This window comes from Tupaia chinensis, unplaced genomic scaffold, assembly GCF_000334495.1.
Source record: "Tupaia chinensis unplaced genomic scaffold, TupChi_1.0 Scaffold000354_1, whole genome shotgun sequence".
Classification (NCBI taxonomy): domain Eukaryota; kingdom Metazoa; phylum Chordata; class Mammalia; order Scandentia; family Tupaiidae; genus Tupaia; species Tupaia belangeri.
Genome location: NW_006159849.1, coordinates 10,354,569 through 10,370,031, shown reverse-complemented (window position 1 = coordinate 10,370,031; position 15,463 = coordinate 10,354,569).

The window sequence follows — 15,463 nt, the reverse complement described above, 5'->3', positions numbered from 1 at the left end:
CCTTTTGAAAAAGCAATGTAATACACTGTAAAGTTATATGTAATCCAATGTAATGTAAAGAAGATTATGATGATAATAAAAAATAAAAATTAAAAAAAAATCAACTCAAAATGTATCAAAGATCTAAAACCTAAGACTTCAAACCAAAAACTGGTGGAAAACACTGGGGAAGCTCTGGGAGACATTGGAGTAAGCAGAGACTTCTTAAGTAATACTTCTTAAGTATTGCCTGTGCTTTTTTTTGGGGGGGGGGCAAAAGCACAGGCAATAATCCCCAAAATAGACAGGTGGGATTACATCAGATTAAGAAGTTTCTGCACAGCAAAGGACACCATAATTAGTGTGAATTGACAACCCTCGGAATGTGAGAGAATTTTTGTAAACTGTACCTCAGATAAGGGACGACTGATAACCAGAATACACAGGGAACTCAAGCGGCTTACCTGGAAAAAAATTATTATCCCAATTAAAAGATGGAAAAATAAGTTGAATAAACAACTCTCTAAGGAAGACATGTGAACAGCCAAAAAGCATATGAAAAAAATGCTCAGCATCCCTCATCATAAGGGTGATGCACATCAAAACCACCTAATTCCAGTCAGAATTGCGAAGATTAACACACACACACACACACACACACACACACAATGGTAAGTGCTGAAAGGGATGTGGTGAAAAATGAACACTCCTACATTGTTGGTGGGAATATAAATTGGTCCAACCACTGAGGAGAACAATATGGAGGTTCCTCAAAAACTTTCAAATAGAACTGCCATGTGATCCAGCAGTTCCACTCCTGGGTATCTACCCAAAGGACAAGAGAATGCTCACTTGGAAAAGTGCTTACACAACTATATTTATTGCAGCATTATTCATGATTGCTAAGACACAGAACCAACCTAAATGTCCACAAACAGATGAATGGATTGAAAAAGTGTGGTACATATACTCCATGCAATACTATTCAGCCATAAAAAACAACAAGGTCCTGGAATTTGATAGAACATGGACAAATATGGAAGATTCGTTTCTGAGTGAAGCAAGTCAGGCTATGAAAGAGAGACATTGTATGTTTCCACTTAACATTTACTGACTGTCTGCACTCTATGGTAGAGGCTGAAAAACTGGAGGACATAAAAGCATTAAAATTTGTTATGGATACTAGAGACAAAGTGGAAGGAGAGTGTGAGAGGGGAAGAGCATAGGAAAGGAAATTTGGGGAAAAAAAGAGAGGTAAGACATTTGTGGGACACAGATATGGCTTATTATCTATTGATGAGGATATTCTCAACTGGGCTGGACTGAGGTGTATATCATGCTGGGTAAAGTCTCTTTACAATCTAAATGATGTATAGCAATTGAATATATAAAGTAATAATAATAAGTTAATTTTTTAAAAACCTCAGGACAACATACAGGAAATTCAGGACACCATTAAATGGCCAAATATCTGCATAATAGGTATTCCAGAAAGCAAATAGATTGGCAAAGGCATAGAAAATCTCTTTCATGATATAATAGCTGAAAATGTTCCAAATCTAGAGAGGCATGCAGACATCCAAATACAGGAAATACAAAGAACACTAAACAGGTATAAGAATATGCTTTCAAAGGCGTAACATAGCCAAATTGGCAAAAATCAAAGACAAAGACAATATTCTAAAAACAGCAAGAGAGAAACACTAAGTTATTTACAAAGGTTACCCCATTAGATTAACATTGGACCTCTCAACTGAAACTAAACAGGCAAGGAAATGCTGAAAGAAGGACAATTTCTTCCAAGAATGCTATACCTGGCAAAATTATCCTTCGAACTCACGCCGGGCACTTGTGCATGCGTGCCCAAGATCCCAAGAGGAGAATGGAGGAGGAGGGATTGGGGCATGGCCATCGCCCATGGGGGGTGATTTCTCGCTTTCTATCTCTCTGTCTCTCTCTGTCTTTCTGGCAAGCGCACGCACCCTATAGCAAAAATCTCTCCAAAAAAATAAAAATAAATTATCCTTCGAATGGGAAAGAGAGATAAAATCATTTCCAGATAAACAAATACTGAAATAATTTGCCAAAACTAAACCAGCTCTTCAAGAAATACTTAAGGAACTATTACACCAGGAAAACTAAAAGGAAACAGAAGAGCACACAAAACAACCAGGAAAAAAAGGTAAATCCACAAATATCAATACCAACATTGACTGTCAGGATTAAGTTTTCCAACTAAAAGACTAAAAATGTAGATTCAACTATCTTACACACAGGCAGGTTTAAGTACAAATTTACCCATTATTTGATTCAGTTTTATCAACAGGTTTCAATTTATATATTTATCATAACCATTACTCATCGTATAAAACTAGATCAAAGAACTCCAAAATGTTATATGTAGCTGAGTCTTTCGTTGGAATTAATTTAAAGAAGGCTAAAGGGACCAGCAGATGATGTAATGGTTGCATCGCTGGATTTCCACGTAGCTGACCACAGTTCAAGTCCCAGACCCGGTGGCTTCAAACTCACGCAGGGCACATGTGCATGTATGTGTTTCTGTGTGTGTGTGTGTGTGTGCGCCCAAAGTCCTGAGAGGAGAATGGAAGAGAAGGGATTGTGGCATGGCCACAACCTCTGGTGGGGGATGGGGGTGATATCATGCTTTCTGTCTCTCTCAGACTCTCGGTGAGTTCATGTGCCCTATAGCAAAAATCTAAAAAAAATAATAAGTAAATAAATAAAGAAGGCTAAAATGAACAACTTTGTAAAGCCTATAAATCACCAAATCACTGATTTTACCATGTTTTACTTTTAAACATGTCTTTCCAATTTTGTTTTGTTTCTGCTTTTTTGAGAACTTATGTCTTTATGCACAGTACAGTACAGTGTCTTATAAGAACTCACAGTGAGTGAGTAAAATTTTTCTCTTTCTACCTCTTCTTAATGAGCTATTGTTATGTATAACTTTAACCTCCTCTAATTGGACCAATGATACCACAGATCTTTTCAGAATATAAATTCTTATCTCCCATAAAGGTACTTAGAAATTACACATTCTTCTTTCATTGACTATGTTAAGATTATCTTTATTTTTAAAAAATTCTAATCAATTTATGAGACTTTTTTATTGTCTGATTTTTAATCAATTTGTTTTTCTTTAGTACTGTATTTCATGGTAAAGAATGTCACAGACAATTTTTTTTTCTTTTTTTGGAGAGGTTTTTGCTATAGAGCACGTGTGCTCACCAGACAGAGAGAGACAGAGAGACAGAAAGTGAGAAATCACCCCCCCCGGGGGATGGCCACGCCACAATCCCTTCTCCTCCATTCTCCTCTCGGAATCTTGGGCATGCATGCACATGCACCCGGTGTGAGTTTAAACCACCAGGTCTGGGATTCAAACCGCGGTCGACTATGTGGGAGTCCAGTGACATAGGCATTACGCTAATTGCTGGTCCCTGTCACAGACAATTTGTACATACTTCCAAAATAACCAGTGAAGTGGGTTTCAAATGTTCTCAGCATATTATAATGTTAAATGTTGAAAATGGTAAATATGTTCATATCCTCAATTTATTTATTGTACATTGCATACATGCTTTCAAGGACCATTCTGTATCCTACAAAGATGTGTAATGATTATATGTAAATCATAAATTAGAATAAATATTTTTAAAGTTAAGTACTAAGTACCTTAAAACTAAGTACCTCAGTGCTTAGATTTTAAATACTGTGGTATTTTCATAAAATAAAATACTCTTAAGAACAGTGAAAAGGAATGAATTGAATTAAAATACAGAAAGATATGCACAATTTTACACCATTTCTATAAAGTATAAAATTTATCAAAATAATGTTACTTTGCATATTATATTTTATTTGTGTATATACAAATATATATGTATATTTGATTGAGAATACATGCATATTTACATACACATATATGCACACACATATCTAAATATGGGTATGTGTATACTTCCAGAATTTATAGACATATGAGAAAAGTATGAAGAAGTGTATGAGGATAATAAATTCAGAACAATGGCAAGAGGTATACAGGAACATCAAGTATACTGGAAATATTGTATGTAGTAAGTAATTTTTGAATATATTGTTTATCATGTCATTCTTTATATTTAATAATAATTTTCTTTCAAAAATGATAGAATGAGAACATGTATCTACTCATCGTTGCATTTGAAATCCTTTCAGAATGATAAAAGAGATATTTTTAAAGTGAATCAACTCCCAAAAGCTCCAGAAACAGCAAAAAAAAAAAAAAAAAGGAACACAAATCAGAGGACTCAGAGGACTAAAAAACATGGGGCTTCTTAGACTTAAAGAGGGATAAAAATAGAGAAATGCAGTCTAAAGAGGAGAGCTGTCCTCCCTGAAGATACTCAAAGTACATAGCCATACGCTAAAACACAGCTTAGTTACTAACACCTAGGAAACTCTCCAAAAGCAAACGCTGAATGACTGATTTAATTAATTAAGGGCTCAGTCTGAGGCCATTATCTCAGAAAAGCTGGGAAAGATCGATCCACCTCTTCCCTCGCGCCCTCATATCACCATGCCTTTCTCCTCACTGTACCAGCCAGCAATGGCTTTTGAGCCCAGTATAAAAACCCAATGATGGGGCCAGCAAGTGGCGTGGTGGTTATGACAGCTGGATCCCACATGGCTGACCATGCAGTTTGAGTCTCAGAACTGGTGACTTGAAAAAAACACCAGGCGTGTGTGTGTGTGTGTGTGTGTGTGTGTCCAAAATCTCAAGAGGAGAATGGAGGACACCGAATTGTGACATGGCCATCCCCACTGAAAAGTGCTTTCTCACTTTCCCTCTCTTTTTCACTATCTTTCTCAGCAAGTGTATACACCCTACAGCAAAAAAATAAATAAATAAAAATAAAAAAAAATTGTTTTTTAGAGATTTGTCCTATAGGGCATGTGTGCTCGTCAGAGAGAGAGACAGAGACAAAAAGCTAGAAATCACCTCAAAGGGATGGCCATGCTGTAATCTCTTCTCTTCCATTCTCCTCTCAAGATTTCGGGCAACCACACACATGTGCCCAGTGAAAGTTTCAAGCTGCTAGGTCCAGGATTTGAACCACAGTTGACTATGTGGGAGTCTAGCACCTAAAACAATGCTCCACCTGCTGGCCTCTACAGCAAATCTTTTTAAAAAAGGTTTCTATCCCAAAGATATATAAAATATGGGCTTTATCAAGCTTACAGATATATTTTTTTGTTTGACATGCAGAGCACTTTACTTACTGAAAATTTTAAAATAGGGCTGGCCCCATAACCTAATGGTTAAGGGATCTGGATCCCACATGACTGATGAGCATCTTGAAAAACATACTGGGCACATGTTCATGTGTGCCCCAAATCCTGATATGATGAAAAAGTAGAGAAGAGATTACAATGTTACACCACCTCACTGGGGGCAGGGGGTGTTCTCTCCCTCTCTCTCACTCTGTCCCTCTCTGGTGGGAGCATACAGTCTCTGCTTATTATTATTTTTTTAATCCAAATTTTCAGCTTGCCTTTAAAGAACAAAACAGGACACAAAGGACCAGGTGCCCTGGATCTTTCATTGGAGTAGGACAGCAACTGCTGATCTGAATGTATGCTCCAAGGCCTAGGGGCCCACCTTTCTGCTACAGTCCTTTGCCTGTCCACCCCTCTTGAGCACTTTTTTTCCCTTTGGCACTAGACCAGCATTTCTCAGACTTTTCTCTAGTGTTTGCTAAACATAGTTTCTTGGGTCTTTTCCCTGGAGATCTGATTTAGTGCTATTATGGGCTAAAGTACATATTTCGAAGTCCTAATCTCAGTACCACAGAATGTGACCTTATTTGTGCCTAACATCTTTTTAAAAAAAATTTAGGTTTTCGTCACATGGTATATGTGCTCACTGAAGAGAGAGAGAGAGAGAGAGAGAGAAAGTGAGAAAACATTCCTTCCCTCCCCCAGGAGTGATGGCCATACCACAATCCCTTTTCCTCCACTCTTCTTTTGGAATTTTGGGTATGCATGCACATGTGCCCAGTGTGATTTTCAAGTCGCTATGTCCAGGACTCAAACCATGGTCAGCCATGTGAAAGTCTAATACCTTAATTACCACGCCACCTGCTGGCCCCAAAATAGCACCTAATTTTTAAAAGTTTGTCTAGTTCTTCCATGACAGAGACGAGACACACATGCACACATAAACACACACACACACACACACACACACACACACACACACGGGAGATGGGCATCCTCACTAAGGTCTTCATACCATGATCCACCCCCAGCTTCAGGCAGCATAGAAAACAAGTAAACAGGCACACCCACAGGAATCTGGTGTGCACAGGGAGGTCTCAGGAAGTGAATTGCAGACCTTCCTTGATGGGTTCATCACCACAGAGCACTGCGTTCCCACTATGATACCATCTAACCCCTGGACAGGGTCTTTACAGATGCAAGCAAGTTAAAATGAGGTCATTAGGGTAGACTCCAATCTAATAGGACTTGTGTCTTGATAAAAATAAAAGCTTAGGACACTGACAAACATAGAGGGAAGGTGATGTGGGGCAAAGATGGCCATTAACAGCCAAGGAAAGAGGCCTAAAACAGATCTGCCTTCATAGTCCCCAAAGGAACCAATCCCACTGACACCTTGATTTTAGACTTCTAGCTTCCAGGATTGTCAGGCAAAAAGTCTCTGATGTTTAAGCTACCTCATTTTAGCCCTTTGTCATGGAAGCCATAGCAAACTCATACGATGAGATTGGTGCTATGTCTGGTGATTTGTATTTTTTTTTTCTTGTTTTAATTTCCAGAGGGCACATGTGCTCACTAGAGAAAGAGAGAAAAAGAAGAGAAAGCAATTCTCAATGGGGTTGGTCATATCCCAGTCCCTTCTCTGCGGAAATAACCCTATTGGGATTTGGCACATACAGGCATGTGCATCCGGTCTGTTTTAAGCTGCTGGGACCAGGATTTAAACCATTGTTAACCATGTGGAACCCAGATTTCTTAACAACTAAGCTACTGTGCCAACCCTGAATTAAAGTATGAATTAAAAATTCATATTTTTAATAAGAACATCAACGAACATGGCCATGCGTTGAAATAACCTGCAGAGCTTTACAAAAATGCTGATTCCTGGTCCTGGTTCCAGAGATTCTGACCTAGTTCATCTAAGGTGGGACCTTGGAATTAGCACCTTTTAAGTGTCCTCAAATGATTCTGTGGACAGCTATAGTCAAGAACTATCAGTTTGGGAATAATATTCTATGATACTACATTTAATATAACATTAATATAACACTTAGATTTTATTTTACTTTCTTTGATGTTTTAGCTTTCTCTGTATGTAATTTTTGTTTATTTATTTTACTGATTTTTGCTATGAGGTGTGTGTGTGCTTGCTCAAGAGAGAGAGGGAGAGATAACTCTCCAGGGTGATGGTCATGTTGTAATCCCTTCTCCTCCATTCTTCTTGGAATTTGGGGTGCACACACACACACACACACACACACACACACGTCTGGCATGTTTTTCAAGCTGCTGAGTCCAAGACTTAAACCTCAAAGTTGGCCATGTGGGATTCAGCCACTTTAACTACCACACCACTGGCTGGCCCCTGTATATCATTTTAATAGCTGCCATTTACTGGGTTTCTTAATGACTTGTTGAAGGTCACAGAGATTCGTTAAGTGGTGGTCTATGCAGCAAGGTCTCTCTGCACCCTGCTATTAAGTCTTCCAGCAAAATAGGGGCCAAACCAAATAATCTCTAAGAATAACACATTGGTTCAAAATTTAAATTTAGAGTTCTTGAAAATGTTTTACTAAGTTTTCTGTCACCAGTGTCTGTGAGCTCCAGAATTTTCTACTTCTAACTATAAATAACTGAATACATTAGATTTTCTTTCTTTTTAAGGCAAGAAAGCATTAGCAATTCACTTAAATCTATTTGAAAGATAATAAAAAGTAAAGCATCATTATAGCACTTATCAGAAGGTGAGAGAGACAGTAATAGGTTGAAAGCCAATGAGTTGTCTTTTTTTTTTTTTTTTTGAGAGGTTTTTACCTTAGAAAGTATGCGCTCACCAGAGAGAGAGAGAGACAGAGGCAGAAGAGACAGCAAGAGGGAAAGTGAGAAATCACCCCCCAGGGGGAATGGCCCTGCTGCAAACCTTTCTCTATTCTCCTCCTGGGATCTTAGATACGCACACACGTGCCTGGTGTGAGTTTCAAGCCACCAATTCCAGGAATCTAGCTGTGGTTGGCCATGTGGGAGTTCAGTGACGTAACCACTATGCAATCTGCTGGCCCTGAGTTGTCGTTTCTAACACATTTAATGAGACTCAGTGGTTTAGATAACCATTGCCCCTAGTGGCCTGAGTTTAACTGTTCCTTGCCTAATACACCCATCTTACCAAAGTAATTGGTTTAAAGATGTTTTACTATAAAACATGAATCATAAGCCATATTTTCCTCATGATTCCTGCCATTCTATTTCTAGAAAGATCCTAGTATGTCTTTGAGAGTTAATCTATTCATTCCACTTCATACTCATTGAGGGTCCACTAAGCCAGATACTAGACACTAAGCCAGGTCCTTGAGATACAGTAGGAAATGGACGAACCATCTCCCAGCCCTCATGGAGCCTGTAATCTAGTGGGTGATGATGGTCCATGAGAAAACATTAAATAAGAAAATGACAGATTTTGAAAAATTATATAAAAAGTAAAAAGAGGATGCTAAAAAGTAACCTTCTGGGAAAAGGCACTTTCAATAAAGTTATCATAGAAGATCTCTCTGGGGAGGGGATATATGAGCTAAAACCCAAAGATTAACAATGCACTGAAGGAGTGGGGTGGTGGTAGCTGGTGACATGATGGTTAACATAACTAGATCCCACCTGGCTGACCCTGCAGTTCAAGTCCTGGACCTGACAGCTTGAAAACCATGCTGAACACATGTGCATGCATACCCCAAATCCTGAAAGATAAAATGGAGAAGGGATTGTGGCATGCCTGTCTCCATAGGGCGTGCTGTCTCACTTTTTCCTCTTTCTTTCCATCTCTCCAGCAAGTGCATGTGCATCTCTGACAAATTTTTAAAAAGAGGAAGAAGAAGAAAGAATTAGGGCTAGCTCATGGCGTGGTGGTTAAGATAGCTGGATCCCATGTGGCCAATATTGTCGGTCAAATCCCGAACCCAGATGCTTGAAAAATATGCCAGGCACTTGTGCATACCCAAAATCCCAAAAGGAGGGAGAAATGGAATAAAAGGGATTGCAGCATGACCCTTCCTTGTGGAGGGTGTTTCCTCATCCCTCTCTCTCTCTCTCTAGCAAGTACATGCACTCTGGCAAGAAACAAAACAACAAAAACAAAAGCAGCAGTGAGTAGGCAAAGGGCTGAGGAACAACGACCCAGGTGCAGGACAGAGTTAATGTAAAGTCCGTAAAGTGGGAATGAGCTTAGAGTGCTTGAAGGACAGCGAAGGCTGGTGTGGCTAAAAGATCTTGAGTAAAAGATCCTATTTCCTACTGGACGAGGCTGGAGGATGTGCCGGCCACGGACCACATGGGCCTCAGTGCCTCGTGCACTGAGAATCTGAGCTCTACTCCAAGAATAATGGGCAACCAAACATGTGTGCTAAGATGTCTATTTGTGTCCTTCATTAAACAATCCCAGTTTTTCAAGTACCACCTGCCAGGAGGGCCAGGCTGGGAGTGGTAAGGGTGAGGTGTGGAGACCTGTAGCAAGCATCACAAATGACTCTGGTGAACTGCCAGTGATAAACCATGCTCTGCAGATCACAAACCCAAAATGATGACCCATCCCAGAATTTACTTCTCCGATGACCACTTTTTTCCTACTCAAATAATAATTAAGTCAACAAGCAACTCATTATTTACACTTAGATAAAGCAGCGAGTGTTATGAGCACACCAGCTTCTAGAAAAGCCAAGCAAAAAATGTGTAACTTCCAGGGTTCAATTCTGAAAACTTTTTCTCATTGCTTAACCAACTACACTGGTTAAGAGGGCAGTTATGTGGACCAGCAATTGGCGTAATGGCTATGTCGCTGGACTCTCATGTAGCCGACCGTGGTTCAAGTCCCGAGCCCGGTGGCTTAAATTCACACCAGGGGCATGCGCATGTATTCCCAAGATCCCAAGAGGAGAATGAAGGAAAAGGGATTGTGTCATGGCCATCCCCCCTGGGGGGTGATTTCTCGCTTTCTGTCTATCTGTCTTTCTGACAAATACACGTGCCCTATAGCAAAAGTCTCTTAAAAAAAAGGAGAGGGGGTAGCTATGGAACCCAGGATGAATCATCTACCTGGTTCACTCTTAAAATACCCATAGAAATGTCTTACAAAAGGATAGGAAGTTTCTGGGGCCAGCAGGTAGCATAGTGGTTTAGGCACTGGACTCCCACATGATCGACCGCGGTTCGAGTCTCAGACCCAATGGCTTGAAACTTGGGCTGGGTCCGTGTGTATGCATGCCCAAAATCCTGAGAGAAGAATGGAGAAAGGATGTGGCATTGCCACCCCTATGGGGGGTAATTTCTCACTTTCTCTCTCTCTGTCTCTCTAGCAAGTTCACCCTATAGCAAAATCTTTCTAAAAAAAAGAAAAAGAAAAAAAGATAGGAGGTTCCAATAGAACTTCAAAGTAAAAATATCCACTAACACATAGACAAGTCTTAATTTTCAGTAAATATTGCATGGTTGAATCAAACCTGGACCTCCCCTGGGATCCCAGCCTGCAGAGCAGTGTCTCAGCAGTGCACACCATCAGGGCTGGGCCAACAAATATTGTTGTTGGTTTTTTTTTTTTACTTTTTACTTTATAGTAATCGTAAATTCACAGTAAGTTGCAAACATAGTACAGTTAGGTCCCCTGTACCCTTTAACTAGTCTTTCTCAGTGGTTACATCTTATGTAACTGTGGTACAACATTAACATTAAGAACTTGACCTTAGCACAATGAGTGTGTGGCATCTAGGCCTATGTCATTTTATGATATGTATAGATTCAAGTAAACCCACTGCAATCAGGAAACAACACTTTTCCATCACCAAGACCTCCCAAGTGCTTCTCCTTTGCAGTCACACACACCCTCTCATTCTCTGATCCCTAACCTCTGCTGATCACTATTTGTTTTCCAGCCCTATGACTGCCATTCTCAGATGGTTTGATCAGACTTATCCAGTGGGTGGCCTTTGAGATTGGCTTTTTCTCTTAGCACAACGCGCTTAAGATTTATCTACATTGTATATACCAATAGTCTGTTCCTCTCTTTTTTTGTTTGTTTATTTACTTTTAGTTTATTTATCTCTTGAGAGAAAAAGGGGAAGAGACTAAGAGACAGGGTCCTTCCATTCTGCCATACTCCTCTGTACCAACCCTCTAGCCAGTCAGGACATAGGTGTACTTGCAGGTATACCTGGTGTATTCAGGGCGACTCGGGATCTGAATCCTAGGCCTTCCCGTATGACTCCAGCTTTGCTCAAGTGGAGCATTACTGCCCATGCCCAAACTGCAGGGCCTGTTCCTTTTCACAATGGAGCACTATTCCATAGTATCAATGTACCAGTTTTTTTCGTTCATTTGTTTTTTTAACCATTTACCTACCAGGAAGCATTTGGGTTGTTTGTAGTTTGGAGATACTAAAAACAAACCTTTTGCAATTATTTACGTATGAATTTTTGTATGGACATGAATTTTTATTCCTCTAGGATAAATTACCAGGACTGTGATTATAGGTCATATCCTAAGTATGTGTTAAGTTCTTTAAGAAACTGCCCATGTATTTCCCAGAGTGGTTGTATCGTTTTATATTTCTACCAGCAATGTAGAAGAGATCTAGTTTTTCCTCATACTTGTCAGCATTTGGTATTGTCATTATTTTTTATTTTATCTGTTGTAATACATGCATGGCAATAGCTCATTATCATTTTAATTTGTACTTCTCTAATGGCTAGCAATGCTGAACATCTTTTCATGTGTTCCCACATGAAAAAGACATGTATCTCCATGTCTTTTGTCTATTTTCTAACTGGATTATTTGAATTCACGCTTTTGAAAAGTTTATGGATTTATTTTGGAAATGCAAGTTTGTTTTGTAAGCATGAGGGAAATGTAACATGTCTACTTGATGATATTGTGGATGCTAAATGTAGATACAAGAGACAAAATGATAATACTGCAACAACTATTGGGAGTAGAGACAAGGTACAACTTAGGGCCAACCCCATAGGGCTGCAGTTAAGAGCTGAGGATAGAAAGCTGGATCTCACGTGGCTGACCGTGATGGTTCGAACCTGAGGCCCATTGGCCACTCTGGCACATATACATGCCCCAAATCCCAACAGGATGGGAAAATTGAGGAAGGAGGATTGCAGAATGACCACACCTATTGTGAGGGGGTGCTATCTTTCTCCATCTCTCTGGCAAAGGTGCACACTCTCTGGCAATTAAAAAAGAAAAGATACAAATATAAAAGGGAAGAAGAAAGAGGAAGAAGGAAGAAGGTAGAGAGAGGAAGTGGAAAGACGAAGGGAGAGAGAAGAAATAGAGAGTAGAGGGGCAGGGAAGAGACAGGGATGGATAGAGTAGGAAGACAAGCGGGAGAGGGTAAGAAATATATTGGCTCTTAAAAGGAAGGTGAAATATGTCAAGGCCAAATACACCCTAGAGACAAGGGCTTTTGTCAGGTTCTAGAAGGTACCACCAAGGCAAATGGTCAGGAGAAACTGAGGCTGTCCATATGTAAAGTTTTAGATGTTGTTAAACTGAATTATAACCCGCAAAGTGCAGAAGACTTTGACTCCCCTTAAATCTAAACTGAGCGTCAGTGGTAATGTTAAAAGAAAATTAGAGAGAGGCCACCAGGTGCCACAGTGGTTAAAATGCTGGACTCCCACATGGCCAACCACAATTTGAGTCCCAGACCTGGCAGCATGCTCTCTCACTTTTCCTATCTCTCTCTGTCTCTGGTCAAATAAAATAAATAAATAAATTTTAAAAATTAAAACAAATAATAAAAAAAGGAATTTAAAAATAAATAAATTAAGAGAATTAGAGTCAAGGGATATAATATTTTTAGTTTGTTTTATGAGACAGAGAGAGAGAGAGAAGCACTGTTAATAGAGTCTCATGCTTGCTACAATCTCCCCTCAATCTTTCCAGCCAATCAGGATCATGGGTGTGCATACCTAGCATAGACAGGTTGGCCCAGGATCCAAACTCAGTCTTCCATATGGCTCCAGCATCGTTTGAACTGTATATTACCTCCGTGCCACCAAGCAAGCCTGAGATATAATTTTTAATCCTGGTTCTACCAAATACTGATAACCTCTGACCAGCTTGTTCATCTGAAAACAGAGAAGTCAAATCATCTACCTCTCCTATCTCTCAAGAGTGTTGTTATCGAAGACATGTACTAGAAAGCACTTTAACATTGTAAGGTATTCTACGAAGAAAAGTTGTGATTGCTAATACTATTATATTCAGTACTCTTTACATTGTAGTTAAGTTAAATATTCAGTCAATGATGCTGCAACACTCCATAAGGACTGCAGAGAATCGGGCGGGATTGAGAGAGGCTAGAATTAATGGCCTGGGAAGCTGTGGCCCAGGACAGCCTTTGGTGAAAGCTCTCTCTCCATCCCTCTCTTCCGGTCACGGCAATAAGAGGAAGCCCGGGATCATCCAGCAGGTGGTGAGACGGGAAATCCCTGAAGTGGTTTCCCATCATCCTGGTTTCTCATATTTCATCCTCTCTTCCCAATCCTATTAGACATCAACTCAAAGGTATTCTCCTTTCCCAAAGCCATCACTCTGATAAAAAACAAAACAAACAAACAAAAAAAACCCTCATCGTTTCATGCCAGAATTTCTGTATCAGCCACAAGCTCCGCAGTCCACAGGATTTCCCAAAACCAGCCTTTCCTGATTTCACCGTCTCAGTCAAAGACACAGCTAGCCTTTCAGTTCCCAAATTTGAAATCACCCCTGAATCCTTCTACTACCACCCAAGGCCACATTATGACTTCCATGGGCCCTAGGCATGTTTGCCTTCATAGGCCCATTAAAAAATGCGCACACACACACACACACACACACACACACATGCACACACACAGATAACTGTATTTTACAACATATGGATAAAAAGATGGATATAATCCAGACTAAATTCATTATATATATGCATTATTATATTTTCCCACTTTGAGATAAAATTAAATTAAAATATTTCTGTGGGCTCCTGAAAGTATCCTGAGCCCTTGGCACTGTACATATTCTGCCTAATGGATAATTGTGCCCTGCCCTTTCATAATCCCACTTTTTACTAAGATCCACATCTATGGGACAAAGTTCTAACTGTTTATACTGAAATTCATAGCCTTCAAAGATCTCACTGCTGGGACCAGCAAATGGCATAATGGTTACATTGCTGGACTCCTACCTAGTTGACCATGGTTCAAGTTCTGGACCCAGCAACTTGAAGCTCTTTTTGGGTGCATATACATGTATGCCCAAGATCCCAATAGGAGAATGGAGAAGGGATTGCAGCATGGCCCTCCATCCTTGGAGGTGATTTCTTATTTCTTTCTCTCAGTCTCTCTGGTGAGCTCACATGCCGTATAGCAAAAATCTCTCAAAAAAAAAAAAAAAACAAAAAACAAAAAACAAACCTCACTGCTGTTCACCATTATAAGTCATCTTGACTCCACTTTCCCAGAAAGATGTTTTTCTACCAAATTGGCCTCCCCCTTGTTTATTGAGCACAATCATTTCTGCTACCATCATTAGAGTTACTTCTCTTGTGTGGAATCTCCTTCCCAAAAAAACTTTGCTTTAATGTCTATCAGTCATCTGAGGTCCAATTCCATTTCTGGCTTGAGAGAGACAGCATGGGATGGCAGGAGAGCACAGAGTACATCTAGAAGGGTCGAGTTCTAGCTCTGCCTTGACTATGCATTACTTTTCTTCACTTTTTAAAAAAGAATGATTTTATTTAAATTCATGTATGTATTTATTTTAATTTGACCAGAGAGGGATGGAGTGAAAGAGAGAGAGAGATAAAGTGAGAAAGCAAGCTGCCAGGTCCGGGACTTGAACCACGGTTGGCCATGTGGGAGTCCAGTGCCTCTAGCCACCACCCACCTGCTGGCCCCACTTTTCTTCCTTTCTAAAATCATAATACCAAGAGTTTTTTAAGATTACCATGAGGATTGCATGAGACACAGTGCAAAACAAAAAACCCTAGTACAACTCAAGGTTTTCTATACTTCCTCTGTGACCTGTGTCCCTTGATCAGAGGCAATGCCATGAAGGACACCATGGCTATCAATCAGGAATTCTACAGCTCCAGAGACTTGTTCAGACAGAAGTACTAGAACCAAGAGAGGTAAGTCAGTCTCTAAAATATATCTCTAGTCTTGTGAGGGAC